Genomic DNA, 15,337 nt, shown 5'->3' on the forward strand with positions numbered 1-15,337 from the left:
ACTAATGTTTGATCATTTGGCATGGATCGTTTTGCAGCTTCGGTTGCTACAGAAAAAACCCGGCAAGATTTTCATTCCCTTCAACTATCCAGAACATTTTTTCTTTCTAGTGTAAAGCTGGTAGAAATGGGGAAAACCTAGCTTTGTTTCTCATAGGGTTTGGTTATCTGTTTGTTTCTGATTAGTGTTTGTTAATAGTCAGCTTCTCTGATGGGAAGAAGTAAATTGTTAAGCACAAAGGGGGTTTTGTGTTGCCCTTTTTTGGAAGAGAAGCAAATTTCGTTCTGCCCTGAATGCACAGAAGAAAGCTAAAATTCTTACCATCCCTGATGGCTGGACATTGACTTTTTCATGGGTCAGCAGCCAGGGGTGGCCTTCAAGATGGGTTTACTGTCCTGCTCCATCTAGTGGAACACGTAATTCTACATCATGAGCTGCTGAGCCAAAATGAAACCTTGTATATTGCTGACAAATTAGATATTTTAACTAAGGTAACCATTGCTGTCTCCTTCTAAAAATATTTCATCATTCTAATATTTATTCAATTTGATTGTAAAGTATATGACATTATTTTCTTACAAAAGAAGCTTTCTAGTTGTTAGCTTTGGTAGTTCTTGTCCTTTCTGGCATCTTTGATCATGCAGTGGCATTGTTTTTAATAACACGATCTGCAAAGTAAGAAGTTTTTAAGGGCAAAATACTTGCTTGGAGGTTAACATCACTTTGAAATTCTGAACTTGTTTTTGTGGTGTTCCATTTTCACGGGACCTGATGAAAATTACTGCATGAAATCTGACAGGATTGATACCTTGAAATTAAACTGGTGAGCACACTCGAAAGAAAAGAATGTAGCAAATATAAAATGTAGCTGAGATTTATCAAGTGGGTGCTTTCAATTTGAATGTGCAAGCTACTGTCACATAAGGCTCATAGAAGTTAAAAGAGAAAGCTGTGCAAGCTGTTGGAGTTGTCAGTTTTTGCAGAGAATGGTCTTGGGTTCTAAACACCTTCCCCTTTTGAAGTCCCTCTTTAAAACAAGAAAGGGGGACTTAAAATGAAGGTGGGAAAGTGGCTTTTCTCTTTCATGATGAAACCAGCTTCCAAAAATCCCTCCTTTAAAGTTGAATGAATTGTTACATATTGATACTTTGTTTGGTGGACTGCTTTAAAACCCTAAATAATGTTTCCTGTTAACAGAAATTAACTTTCTGTAGTTATTTGTAAATTTTCAGATTTTTTTTTTCCTTAAATGTCATTTTTCAAAGTGTGAATTGCTTAAAGCTTGTCTTGGTGCAGGCTCTTCCTGCATTTTTAAAGAGGAAGGTTTTCCCACTATTGGAAGTGGCACGGTTTTGTGTAGGAAGCTTTTCAAGGCAGTTGTGCTGAATGCTTAATAATGAGTTTTGCCTGTCTTTGAGCAGGGAAGAGTGAGGAGTGTGTGTATCTCACAGGGCTCTGTTTGGCTTTCTGAAAAGTTAATATCAAACTAAAATTCCTTTCTGTTCCTGCCAAACCAACATGAAATGTGTGCAGAGCTTCTTCAAGGATCTCTGTGGGTTCAGAGGCTGGCCTGGGTCTCCTGTCCTCAGGGAGCGGGCACATTGCAGGGCTCATGGTCTGCTTGTGTGGCAGCTGTTCCCGGCAGCAGCCCCCGGCATCCCGCCTGCTGGCTTCTGGGAACTGGCACAAGTCCCTTCCTTCCTCTTATTTCCATCTCTTGTTAATGGCGTGATGGTGGCAGTGAGAGGAGGCCTTGAGGACTTACCTGGTTCCCTTCTGTTGGACACCACTGCTTTTACAGTTCTGCTTTTCATGGATAAAACCTGATTCTCTGTGTAGGGCAGCTTAGCTGTACTCTGACCGGAGGTCTCTTCAGGTTACAGACTGCATGGCATAGCTGCAGGATGGTGGATCACCTTGGGAAGGAAGATGTTGGGCAGGCGGGGACGTAAATGCGTGCAGATTTGTGTTGAGGAAAGAAGGGAGCTAATTGGTGAATCAGGAGCTCTCCTAGATGAGCTTGGGGCAAGGAGAAGGCTGCTTCTTGCTGCTTGTCCTTTCCCTGGAAAGTGGGAACCAGTCTGATTCTCAACCAAATATCTTGTATCTAGCTAACTCGAACGTAGCTGTTTAATGTCTGGAAATGGCATTTTTCACCTGCTCCTGAGCAGTAACTTTAAATACTGCAATACTTCCTGCTGACTCACTACAGTTTTTCAGTGCCTCCCTGTAAAAAAAATGACATTAATATGCGCTATTGCTGCTGCTCCGTCAAGTTCCTGGTTGCATTGGCTCAGAAAAGACCAAAGCGACAGGTACGCTCCTGGCTTTCCATGGAATTGCAGTGGTGATCTTTGGAGGTGTGAAGCTGGGAGGCCCGCCCAGTAACCTCAGCTGCTGGAGAGCCCTTCTGGTATCCTGCCCTTTCCCCTCATGCTCACTGGCTAAATGAAAATGGCACTTTGGAGGAACCCTGTTCATTTTGAAAGAGTAGCTGCCTCTGCTCATCATGAGCTTTACTGTACTTCCTGCCTAGGCGTATTTTAGAGTCTTGAGAGGCAGAGAAAGGAGGGGAGACTGTTTCCCTTTTCTTCTCTGGACTTACTAAGTAGTTAGTTTCAATTCTTCTTTTAGAGCTATATGGTCTGCAGGGTTGTTACCAGGTTCTTTCTGAGAAGAATGTATTTTAGCTGTAAGGAAGGAGCATCGTCTTTGAGAAGACCAAATATTATTGCCCTTGTATCTTGTGGGGATGTATGCACAAGAGAATGAATGTACTGAAGCTGCCTTGTGATACTGCTCTTGGCCAATAATAAAGAGAACAACGCAGAAAGGTCTAGAATATAGAATACCCTGAATGGTGATAAATAAATGATTTGCCATCCTTTGTATGTCTTCCCTGAAGGCACAGGGTTGTATTTTATTTAGAATATATTACTTAAAACATAGGAGCCATTTCCACTGTAATGTGCCAAGACCTGTTTGTCACATATATCCTTCTGTCAAATATAAACAAACATAATCTCTTTGAAGTGCTGTTGTTGCTAATACTTCTACCTCAGTTTGCATTTGGGCAGCTCTTTTCTTGAAGGCTCACAAATACACAGCAGAGTAGTTAAGAGTAAGCAGGCTCTCTCCCATGCAGATGTGCTGTTTGTGGCACAGGGGCATGGAGGATGCCTGCACCATCCTGTAAAGTCTGACCCAAATTCTGTGAACATCCTGAAGAAAATTGCTTTGATGTTAATAGCCTTTGGATTAGCTATGTAGTAAATCAAAAGCAAAGCCTGGGTTACATGAGCATCCTAGTGCTTTCTCTAGATTTGCTAACGCTGGGCTGTGCCCACAATCCCTGAATTCTTGCTTTAGTTACAGCCCTGGCCATCAGTCTGATTCTGTGCTTTATGTTACGCTGTGCTTGCTGTGTATATCTCCTAGCTGGTGCTTCCTGGTTTCAGCTGGGGTGGAAAAGGAAATAGTGTGAGAGACAGTCTTTGCAACCCATTTCACACCCTCGGATATCAGGAAGGGCTGGAAGTAGCACGAGGGAGCCCATTCTCACGCTATTTCCTGCCGCTGGCCGCGACGGCTCTTCTGCTGCCTGCCATTTCGGGGAAGGAGAAAGCATGGGGAGGTCGCTGGTGTAGGTGCAGAGTCGTGTTTCTCAGCCTTCAGCCCTAGCAGAGCCACTCTGATAGCTTAAAACTGTGCCAGGCTGCTCCAGAGGAGTTTTATGAGAAGTACTTTTTAAGGTGTTTGTTTTTAAAACACTTATCAAAGAAAAGGGGGGAGTGCAGCTATTAGCCAGTTGCTGTGCAGGGCTGCTAAAGGATCAGCAGATGTGGATGCACTGTTTTCTTAATTTCTAATTTGTTATGGCTTGTAAATTCTTTATATTTTTATTAAGGTTTATGGTGTGTTTTATTTCTGGGTTGGCTGACTTGTAGAGAGCAATTAAGAGCCCTGATCTGAGCACTTAATGATTTTCTTCTATGTTGATTTCAGTTCATGACAAAGTTCCCTTCATGGAACATGCAGTAAAGTGTGTGTTTGCTGAAAGTCTCACCTTTTTAAATAGTGGCTGATTTATCAGGGGTGTTACTGTTAGTCCCGTTTCTTATTCATATTATTTATGACTTTTTTTTCTTTTTACTTTCCACTCGATGTAATTTTGGCAGAGCAGTTACTCTTCTCTCCTCCAGCTCTGCAAGCTATGTCTCACATTCAACAGGACAGGAATTTTCCCTGGCCTATGTTCCTGGCATACATGAGCTTCTTACGGACATTAACAATTATATTGTTAAACATTCCCATGAGGAAGAATAATATTCATGCCCCCTTTTGCTGATCTAAAACGGCTGAGCTTGCCTACTGCTGTGTGGCAATAGGAATACTGCTGTATTCCTTGCTGCAAGCCAAGAAATAGGCTTAGAACATCCGACTTCTAATCTTTCATCTTGATTATAAAAAGCCCACCTTACTTTATTCCAGAGCACTTAGCTGAATTAGGGTCTTTTCCCTACTCTTCTTCAGCCTGAGGAAACAGATCATGCTACAAACAAGGTTAAATTTCTATTAAAAAAATAAAAAATACAGCCCATGTTATATTTTCTCTGCAATCCAGTGGTGTAATGGGTGCAGGAGTAGGTTGCTGGAGATAATGGGAAACACACTAACTCCTGTCTTTGCATGACTTTAGGGAAGTCACTACCAATAAAATGAGCCCAAATATCTAAGTAGCTGAATTATACCTAACTACTCCATGTGTCTGCCCTTTCTTGCTGACTGTGAATAGCAGGGATGTGCCTGCTGGCAAGTGCTGTGAAAACCAGATTACCTAAATTTAGCCAATAAATGGATTATGAATCCAACACATGTTCCCACTGTTGTCACAGCTAATCATAAATTCCTAATTTCAAGCTATACTTAACCCCAGATAAACTTCTCTGTCTTCAAAATAAATTACATGCCAATATGAAGCAAGATAAAAGAAAAGGTGTCCTGGAATAGCTTGCTTGAGTCTTATGAATTAGGAGCCCCTGTAAGTGAAAATACTGAAGGTGATGAGCCATAATGGCAGAAGGACCTTTACAAGTCCAAAATGTGAATAATTTAAGAAGTCATACCACAGGCTTTTGAGGTCTGTGCAATGCCCAGAACATCAGTCTGAATTACTGTGAAAGGGTTTAACTGTTTGCTCCAGGAATCCAATTTCTGCCTTCACTTCTGCTCACTCTGCCACTTATAACCTCCCTGCACCCATTGCCTTCATTCATTTGCTGCTTTTATTTCTCCTTTGTTCCACACATCTGTTAATGTGTCAGTTCCTTTCTGGCCTTTGAATGCAGATGCAACTTCCTTACTGTGTCTAGGTATAAGTATTAGGGATTTGCCTCCAGCTGGAGGCAGGGCTGACCAGATCTGGAGAGCATGAAGAAGCTGGGTTGGAACTTCTTCCCCAGTTTCTTGACCCAGTCCTGCATCCAGATAGTCGCACTTTGCCTTTTAGTTTGTCTGTCACTTGCTAATGCCTGCAAGAATTAAGGATTAACCCTAGTGCAAGTGTTCGTTGGTGCCTCATTTGGTGGAAATGGATGCTCATTGTTACATTCGCTCATGCAACAGCTATTTCTTTGCTTCAGTAACATTCACAGCACAAAATCTGCTCAGGTTAGGCAGGGGCTTGCTCAGGAATATTTCTGAAACTTTGGCACGAGTGTTAACATTTTACTTAAATGACATCTGTCCATAAAATGGTGAATTTCCTCTGTGATCTTAAGTAGACAACCACATGATTTGTTCAGTAGATTGCTGTTTTCCTCTGACAGAGAAGTTTCATTTTGAATTGGCAAAAGCACATCATGACAGTGTCACGAAGGCCGGCATAAATAACGCGCATATTGACATTTTAATTAGCTGGTGAAGAGTACTGTGTTGAACTCGGTAGTTTGCTCAGGATGTAGCTTTTAGCTAATATTTTACTTTAATAGGCAGCTTTAAAACCAAAGTTGATGTTATCGAAGAATGTGAATGTATGAGTAACTACTGCTGTATAAACCAAAGAATGAGACAGCTTCATAAGATAACTCTGTACTAAAAGTATTTGGCTACAGTTCAGAATTCTGCAGAGTTGTTTTGTAGCCCAGTTTCTCGATGGCTTGCCTATACCCATACCCTTAATTAAAACAGAGTTAAAAATAATTCACTGAAGAGAAAAACAGATTCCTTGTTACTAGAGGTAAAAATGGCAAACCGTGCTGCTTGATACAGAACATTATGCTTGCATCACCAAAGGATTTTGAACATTTTAATGAACGAATAATGCAGATTAATGACAAGATGTGCAGGAGCCCTATGTCAAACACACAGATTTCTGTGTCAAAAAGAAGAAGTAAAATAAGCTTTTTTTTGAAGCAAATGCCAAATGTGTATTTTTGTAATTGCTTTCAAGTCTGCTTGGTTCAGTAGTATCTGGACTTCTCAGTCAGCATATTTCTGATACCTGTCCATGCTTCTGCTTCTTTTTTTTGTGGCACTGTTCTCTGCAAACTTCACATTCAAATGCAGTGGAATTTCTTTGTGGGTGAAGGGGAAGATTTGAAATGCAGTACAGCAGGAGATGAAATGTTAAGCCAAAATCTTCTGTTAATTAAACTTTTACCGATTTCTGCATTTTAGTGGCAGCACATTTCCCACTCCTTCCCACTGTTTCCTTTTCCCATTCTCAAAGGTTTTGTTGTGGCATTAACCAATAGTGTGAAAGAATGTGCTAGAAATACATGAAAAAGTATCTTTTGTCCACTGAGACTTTTGGAGCAGATGCTGTGAATGTCGTATTGGTCTCTTGCTCTGTAGATAGATATAAGTTTGTAATAGGATAAGAAGTAGTGAACTACACTGGCAGGGTGCTTGTTCTGCATGTAACTCTGATTTTGTGTACCTAAAGCTAAATTTACCTGGGGTTAGCTGTGCAAAACAGTTGGAGAGTTGCCACTTTGCAGTACAGTGTTTCCAGCTTTTAATCGAGGAGATGTGTAGGGTTGACGGTTTTGGTTGATTATTCTAGCTGATTATTTGTGAAGTTTTGAGACGTCATAAATAATTCTCCATATAATTAAATTACCAATATTTTTCAAACAACTAATATATTAGTGTACAAGATTTCAAGTACGCATTGAAAGCCCTGACTCAATGCGTAATCCATTTTGGAGTGACTAATCAGTGCTGTTAGAGACCCGACACCAAATAATTTATTCAAGAAATCGGTATATATCATTGTTACACAAGATCATTAAATGCAGCTGCTAACATAGCATTACTACACTGCTGTATTTTTCTTTCATGATCGTAAAGATCAAGAAAAAATCAGCCTGGATTCATTCCTATAGGACCTCTCTTAAAGTAGATGGAGTTTCTCCTACTGTGAGTTAATTCATTAACAACAGGTTTCACAAATATCGCTGATTGCATAGTTTCCTTGGTGTTCTGCCAAGCAGCCTTCATCCTTCAAGTGATGCCACACATTCCTGGAGTGAGGGAACCTCACTATTGTAGTAAACACCCTGTCAGGCTACTGGTGCAAAGCTGGTAAACACACACTTGGTGCATACTGCAAGACAGGCCCAGCATTTGACGAGGTTTGACACGTCCAGAAAGTCAGAATGGTAGAACTCTGTAATTCCTGCAAGTTCAAGATACTTTGGCTTATGTTCATGTATATGGATCTTGCAGGTAGTATTGCCCTTTCACTAGACACAGAATATACTTTTTTTGTGGTAGGGAAACTGCAACAAATTCACTCTAAAAATAACTCTGCTGCAGATGAAACTTCTGTAATCTCAGTTCTCAAAGAAAAAAAAATACATATACTTTGAGTAAATTTGGACCAGTGAAATAGTAGATTATTGTGTACACAGTAATCCTTAAATCCTCTGGGGTTTGTGAAGACAGATAGCAGTCTGTGTATTACAGTGAATTAGGATGAGAAGTTAAAATAAGAGTTATGTTCATGTACACTGTGAGGTTGTCATGTACATAGGCTGTACTAGACCTTCATTTTAAAAATGTGCTCAGTTTTACTGTAAAATTCCCGTAACTTTATTAAAAAAAAAACAGAGCAAACAACATCTTGTATTGTTAGTGTCAGGGTTAATGGAATACTGCTCTTGGATTAGTATAGTGGTGTAAAATCCATAGATGCCAAGAGTTCCGAAGCAGTCAAAGCGACTGTTAAAACTTGTATTAGTTCTGAGGATTGATTTTTCACTCACCCTTTCTTGCCATGCTTCTGCAGCCTCCCTTTATGCAAACGGAAAAAGCCCTCAATGAGGTTTGTTCTGAGCTGTGATTCAAAGCAACATTTCAATATGATACAGAAACACGTGGAGTAAAAGATCTGCAGACAGGTTGGAGTAGTCTCCACTAGGAATCCCTCCTGCGGGAGGAAGACCTGCAGGTGCAAAACACAGGGCACTCTATAAATAAGTGCTTGAAGAAAGGAGAAAGAGTACAGCTCCATCTGAATCCCTATTGCATTACCTGTGTAACAGCTGGGCTGGTGTTCCCTGGCTGGAACTGGGGGTAGGAGGCAGCCAATGTGGGGGCAATGCTGGGCTGGCTGCAGGGTGTTTGTGAAAGGGGACCCCTCGGGTCTGGCTGCTGCCGGGAAGCCCCAGTAGATGCTGCTCCAGCAGGAAAAGGCTTGTTGGAACGGCTGCCCAGGCAGATGTGGAGCTGGTGGGACTGGTATTTTTAGGATTTCTTTTAGGATTTTGCAGATTCCTCACCTTGGTGGGTGAGCAGCTGCTGGAAGTTGTTGCCCTGACCTTAGGATCTGCTGTTGCTGATGTTCACTGTCAGCAAGCACAACAGCGTTTGGAACATGGGTTGTTCTTTTGTTGTTTAGTGGTTTTTTTATGAGAGCTCTTATAACTCATGCTGTATTGCTGCAGAAAAGGAACATTTCAAGATTAGAAGATGACAATTAGGAGAATGCTTTATCAGACTAAGACGTGTAAAGATACTGTAAAACCTCATTAAAGACTTGCTTTAAAAAAGGAATTAAAAGTAATAGTGTTGCAAAAGATAGGAGGCAACAGAAAATTTCTGCTACAAGGATGAAATGAGGCCAGTACATTTGCTGGTACAGTGTGAAAGCGCCAGGTTCGATTCCCGATTATTCTCTGGGCTGAAAACACTGCAAATACATCACTGCCGGTCTCAGGGAAAGGGAGTACTCGATGCACATTTTCTCCTTCCTTTTCCTCCTGTATGAACTCCACTGTTTAATGAGACACGGAATCCTTTCCTTCACGGGGGACTTTACATTTAAATTACTTTTATCTGGGTGCTTGCCTGCATTCACAGGTATTGCTGAAGTTACTCGTTTTGAGAGACCCCTGTGACAAAGATATCTGCTATACATTTGGTATAAATTTACCAGCAGGCTTGAAAGTTTATTGAGACCATGTGCTTGCATGCAGAGAACATGGTCATAAAATCCATACTTCAGGAGAGGCAGGCTGAAAATGAAGAAATAGATTAAGCTTATATTAGGTGAACAAGTTTATCAAACTGAAGCTCTTCAAGTACTTTTTATAGTATGTGACTAAGTCCTAAATAAACTGAAAGAAGTTATTGGCTAATTTTACATGTGATTAAGAGTAATTTTGCAGGCAGGATGTCGTTGATAGGTTTTGTGATTGAAATACCGTTTTTCAGCTGATTACTCTGTAGAATACTGATTTTGTAGCTGAAATGTGTTAAAATCAGTTGTTGTAGTTAAATATAATTCTGTGTTAACTATATTTGTATTGTGGTACACTAATGAAGTCTTAGAGAAGGCTATCCACCAATAAAGCTAAACTATAGTGTGTTCATTATGCAAGTCAGGGTTTTCAGTGTCTGGATGGTAATTTACACTTAAAATGTGTTGGCTGCCCAGTAAATGTTTTGTGAAGGCTGTGAAGTGCCTTGGGTACTCTGCAAGGTTCCCCTTCCCCCAATGGGCTTATGTAAACTGCAGCCGGAGTAGAACAGAGCAGAGGGCTATTTTTAGGAAGGCTGTTGTAGCTGGGGGAGGGAAGGAGCTGGGTCCTGGAGGAGGGAATGCCGATGGAGCCCGTTGCTGGTGGGAGCCACATCCAGCCCGGTTCAGGCAGCTGGGTAGTGCTGCCTGATCTTTGCTGAAAGATTGGTGTTTTTACAATTAAAACCAAACAAACCCTTCGAAGCCTAAGTTATTTTTAGAAATAAATTAAAATAGCAGTGTACACACAAAATCCTCGTGAATTGTGTTATTTTGGCAATTTTGTTCATATATTGCCAATGTTGGTAATGCAGAGTTGCTGCAGACCATGTCTGGAACACACTGTCCACCACTTTGGACATAATCCATCTCAGTTGGATTTTTACTTGCTTGTTTATGAGGTTATAAAATTAGGGACAGTGTGAAAAGGTTAGGCATCTTGGAGCTTTGTATCTGGCAAAGCAGTCTTCCTACGTAGCCTCATAGAGAGAGGGGCTGCTCTCTGGATGTTCCTTCATCAGATTGAATTTCAAGAGTGACCCAGTCGTGCTCAAGTCTACTGATAGCTATTTTATTTTGGTCTTTTCATTAGCTCTACCTGTCAGTGTGCCACAAAGAACAGATTTTACAGTTAAGGTGTACAGTCTCAGTTCTTCTCTTGGTTCAGCCTGAATGGCTTCTCTTCTCCCTTTTGCTAGAGAACTCTCTTTCACAGCACTGAGCTGCTTTAGGATCCAAATACATTGTTACCAAAGGCCAGATTTGAGTGAAAACTTAGTTTTCCCATTCGTAAATTGGTGTTGTGTTATGGCTCTTCTTCAAGAGGAGTGTAAAAGCTCACATCTGCAAAAACACTTGGATTATTTTGGATAGTGTGAGGTTTTAAATGAAATCAGATGAGTGAAGGGTGATGTTGTTCAATGTGTCATGGTAAAAAGGTAAAGAAGTATTGCAAAGTCATCAAGAATCTTGACACAATTAAGTGTTTTTGTAGAAGGGGTGAGAAGATGGGTTTAAGATCTTCTCTTGTCTTGCCAGCATAGATGTAATATTGCCCAAATAGGTATTCCAGACTCTAGTATCCTGATATGTCACATTAAAATGTAGATACTAGTACGTTATCTGTGTGTTTTCAATGTTAATTCTGTGCCTCTGTTGTTAAAAGTTTGTTTCAAAACCAAGGCATATAGTATACATGAAGTGTAGAATAGTTTTAGGTGAGGTTACAAGTATAATATGCTGTTGTCACAGTGTGTTATCAAGAGAACCAGTAATTAAAATGTGTAGTTTTAAAGAGCTGTTTGGAGAAGAACATGTCAGTTTATACCTCACTTTATTGTGATTTGTTCAGAAAATTCGCAGATGTTGATATGCTCTGTGTTGTGAGTTCCTCTGTGCTCTTCCAGTGCTCATTGCTAGGTTAGATCCTTGACCCTTCGCTGTCACCTCTGGCATACTTCACTGTCCACCTCTTCTCCGCAGAGCTGAACTACTCCAAGATCCAAGCAGTTTATTACCATTTATCGTTTTCTCCAGCTCTCTTCAGACATTCCGAGCTCTGTTTTCCTCTCCACCTTCTCCTCGCACAAGGCGGGTTGTGAATTGTTCAGCTGCGCGAAGGCATTCCCAGCTCATAAGGAGGGTGATTGGGAAAAGGCAGGGAAAAACAGGGCAAGGCAGGACTGGACAGGTCAAAGCAGAGCTGCTTTCTTTAAACTAAGAAGGAAAAAAAGAAACCCAACCAAACCCTGAGCCTGGCCCTCAACCAGTTTTTAGGATCAGGAAGGTGTTGAGCCATTTCCCAGTTTCAGTCTGATTGGAGCCAAGCCTTAGCAGACGCTTTGGAAGCCGTAGCTCCACTGCTGCTTAATTGCTTCTTGTTTTGAAAGATAATTAGGAACTTTATTTAAAAATAGTAACTTCAGTGTTCAGTCCATTAAATTTGTCACCAAGATAATTTCATTAGACTCCCAGCTGTTTTCTTATTGGAATTGTGAACTAAAAATAGGTAGGATTTCTGCTGTTCTGTACAGAGGCTGGCACCTCCACTTCAGTTCTGACTTTCCCTAATGATGTGAAATGTGTTTGTTTCCCTCAGAGCTTTCTTCTGGGCTGTGTTTAAGAAGGTCCTGCTAATTATGCCAGAATTGTGCGCTGTGGTTTTCTGATAAAGTCACGTGGCTCTCAAGAATATGAAACTGATTTCCCTCAAGACAAGCCTCACAAGTGAAAGATGAATGCCGCACCCAGTGCAGTTTTCTTTTTTCGCCAGTCTCTAAGAGGTGTTTGTGAGAATTCAACAAATACCTTTTAAAAAAAAACAAATAAAGGCTAATGAGCGCAGGTTTGTTACTGTTATTATGAGGGATGCAATTTACCCTCTCCGTTCAGTTCTCATGAGCAGTCCCTTTGTTGTGCATAATTGAAATCACAGTGTAGATTGTGAGATAGTGACAATTGCCATGTTTATATTGTATGAACATGATGGTTTTTTGAAACAAAACTCTGTAATTACCAGAATCCGTACAAGCGTATGCTGCTTTTATACATACATGGGTTACAGGGTGAATTGGGTTGTTGTATCCACATTTAAATAGTGTATCTTTTAAATTCTGAAGTGTTTCATATTTATTCTTAACATCCATACCACAAAGCATTGTAACGGATTAATGCTAGATATGCAGAAAACTGAGACAGATTTTTACTCTACAGAGTTAGACACAACTATGGCTACGTCAGTGTATGGCAGTTTCCCCTGCATGCTTACTTAGAAATCAGTAATACGTTAGAAAAGTTGCATTTTTCAGTTGTGGTATTATTTGAAGGTTTTTTTTCCTCCATTTGGATACCTTTTGACCATAACTCCAGTAAATATCTGCTGCTGACACTGATACAAATGAATGTAAGTAAAAGGAGGAGGTCCTGCTGCAGAGCAACGTGAGCCTGGGATGGCCAGGTGTTTTGTTTGGTGATTTTTTAAAAGCTTGGTGTTTGGAGCCACAGTCAGGAAAGTCAGTGCCTGAATGCAAACTGGATCAGCCTTTTTCTTTTCCCCTCTTCCCCATGCTATTCCTTTTAAGAAAGGAAACAGAAAAACATTAGACACGTTAATAAAACGTAGGTCTCTGAAATGGTAGTGGGTTCATTCAAAGGAGGGCATTTTTCTTTTCTAATTAAAATTAAGGCTGCACTTACCTGTAGAAGTACTCCAGTGATGCTCCCTTAAAACCAGTAGTTAGATGCCGTGTATAATTCTTGCACAGTTTATTAGCAACTTGGATCCTTTTTCATTCTCTCATCTGCTTGTTGGGAGTCTGTTCCTTGGACTTCCTGTGCCTGTGCATTTACACAAAGATGATAACGGTAGTTTTACAAGCTGAAACTATATGATCTAAACATGGGTGGGATGGGGTGAGGGAAAAGTGCCATACTGAGAGCTCTGCACCTGTCACTGGCTTTCAGCATCGCAATCAATACAGGGCACTGAGTGCATTCAGAATGCTGCAGAAATGTCTTGGGCTGGGAAATGTGGAAGAAAACAGAGGATGGCTATATTTAGTAGTTGCATAGTACTGTGCTTAAGCGCTCTTTTTGTGGTGAATCTAATAATTTGCTGCTGAGAAGAGGAAGTGAGGTTAAAATACTGCAGTGTGATAAAAGCTGTGTTTCACATCTGGTCATAATGTTTATAGACTGTGTATGTATAAGCACCTGATAGGTGTAAGTAATGTAAGAACACACCTCCAATTCACCAGAGCCGTGGAGCTTTCCAGGCTTTCTCCCTGTCTGATCCATCTGATCTGAGGTTCTTCCACCTTGCAGTCTTCGCTGCTATTCTTAGTGTAAACCAAGATCTGGAAGCTCTAATTATAGTAATGCAGAACAAATGGAAATCCTGGAATTGTCTTCAGCACTCTCAAATGGCATAGTTGCTAGTTACAGGTATCAGAGCAATAGGTGAGCGAGTTCAGGCTACAGCTGGGTCATGATTGTTCTGCTGAGGCTGCTGCATACCTCCGCTACCTAGCACAGCTTGGAATTGCACATTTATTATCAGATCTGTGGCTGTGAGTGTCAGATGCCCACAAAGTTTCAGGCACATACTTAAACCAAGACTGCAACACTGAAGGGGGCTGTACATCCTTTGGTGCTTCTTTGCAGTCAGACTTTGTAAGAGGGTTGCTAGGTTTATGTCTTTGTGCAAAATAATAGACTTAGATATTAAGTGCAGCTTTTAAGGGCAGCCAAAGCACCATCTGGGTTCATAACCCCCTTAGCATGTGTTGATGTGGGAATATGCACTACATTTGGGGAAGATAAGTACCTTCTCAGACTGCTTCTAATCTTTCCCAGTGCACCAGTTCTACTCATGAGTTTTAGTGTCTGGTTTAGTTCAATTCTCTTCCTGAGACTGTTTAAATGTTCCTCTCATGTAGAAGAGGAGATTTTTAATCTGTTAATAAATAATTCAGGTTTAGTGTTTCAGCCATTTAAAATGCAAACATGAGACACTGCCCCCTGCAGACAAAGAGATGGGCAAGATGTGTGTGTCTTCTACGGGAATCTGAGGGCTTTTAGTCATCCAGTGAAATCTGGGAATTTTCTGGAACTTGAATGCACACCTTGGGCTTCTCAGCTTGGCTTTGCTTTCCCTCGGATTCCTGGTGCCCAGCTGTGATTGAGTGTGTGGGGGCAGGGAGTCCACCCACTCGTGGTGCAGAAATGCGTTGTTATTCATAGCTCTGTGATATTTTCTTTTCAGTGTTACAAAATAGAAAAGTGTAAGCCATCATCACTGGGGGCTCACAATTAATGCCTGCAGAGAGGAAATTCTTTTCCACCTTTCAGTGTGTTTGTTTCGTGCTACCTGCGTAGATAGAGCTTATCGCACCATTTTGTACTTGCTTCACAACCATAATGGCTAGAATAGGTGTTTCTCCTTTCTCCTTCCCCGCATCCCTGAGGAAAGGAGGTCTAAAGTGAAGTTTTCCAGAGAACGTGGCAGTAATTTAACTTCAGCAGAGTTTCACACAGTTACACCTTAGCGCAGAGGGTCTCTTCAGCCTCCGTGGAGGGGTAGTTTGTGGTCAAGACTCTGGCACAGCCTGGGAGCACAGAGACTCACGTCAGAAGAGAAGGATGGGGCTGTGGGAGAAGACTCCCTGCTCAGGCTTTCTCAGTCCTTGGCCTTTGTGTAAAGGCTGCCAATAAGGAGAGCAGTGAGGATGCTAACACTGCAAGGGCGGTGCGCGTGTCGCCTTTCCTGCCTCCTGAACCCTTCTAGTCTCATGAGTATAAGCTTCCATTTCA

At 41.2% G+C, this 15,337-nt stretch overlaps 1 protein-coding gene across 3 annotated transcripts in view; it reads left to right on the top strand.

Annotated features, from left to right (window-relative positions):
* The window catches only part of GNAS (GNAS complex locus), a 151,321-nt gene that overhangs the window by 114,017 nt on the left and 21,967 nt on the right, over window positions 1-15,337 (top strand). The window lies entirely within an intron of this gene.

The sequence above is a fragment of the Pezoporus flaviventris genome, unplaced genomic scaffold, assembly GCF_033815535.1.
Source record: "Pezoporus flaviventris isolate CSIRO_AGI_PZ_B2104156 unplaced genomic scaffold, CSIRO_AGI_Pfla_v1 ptg000213l, whole genome shotgun sequence".
Taxonomy (NCBI): Eukaryota; Metazoa; Chordata; class Aves; order Psittaciformes; family Psittacidae; genus Pezoporus; species Pezoporus flaviventris.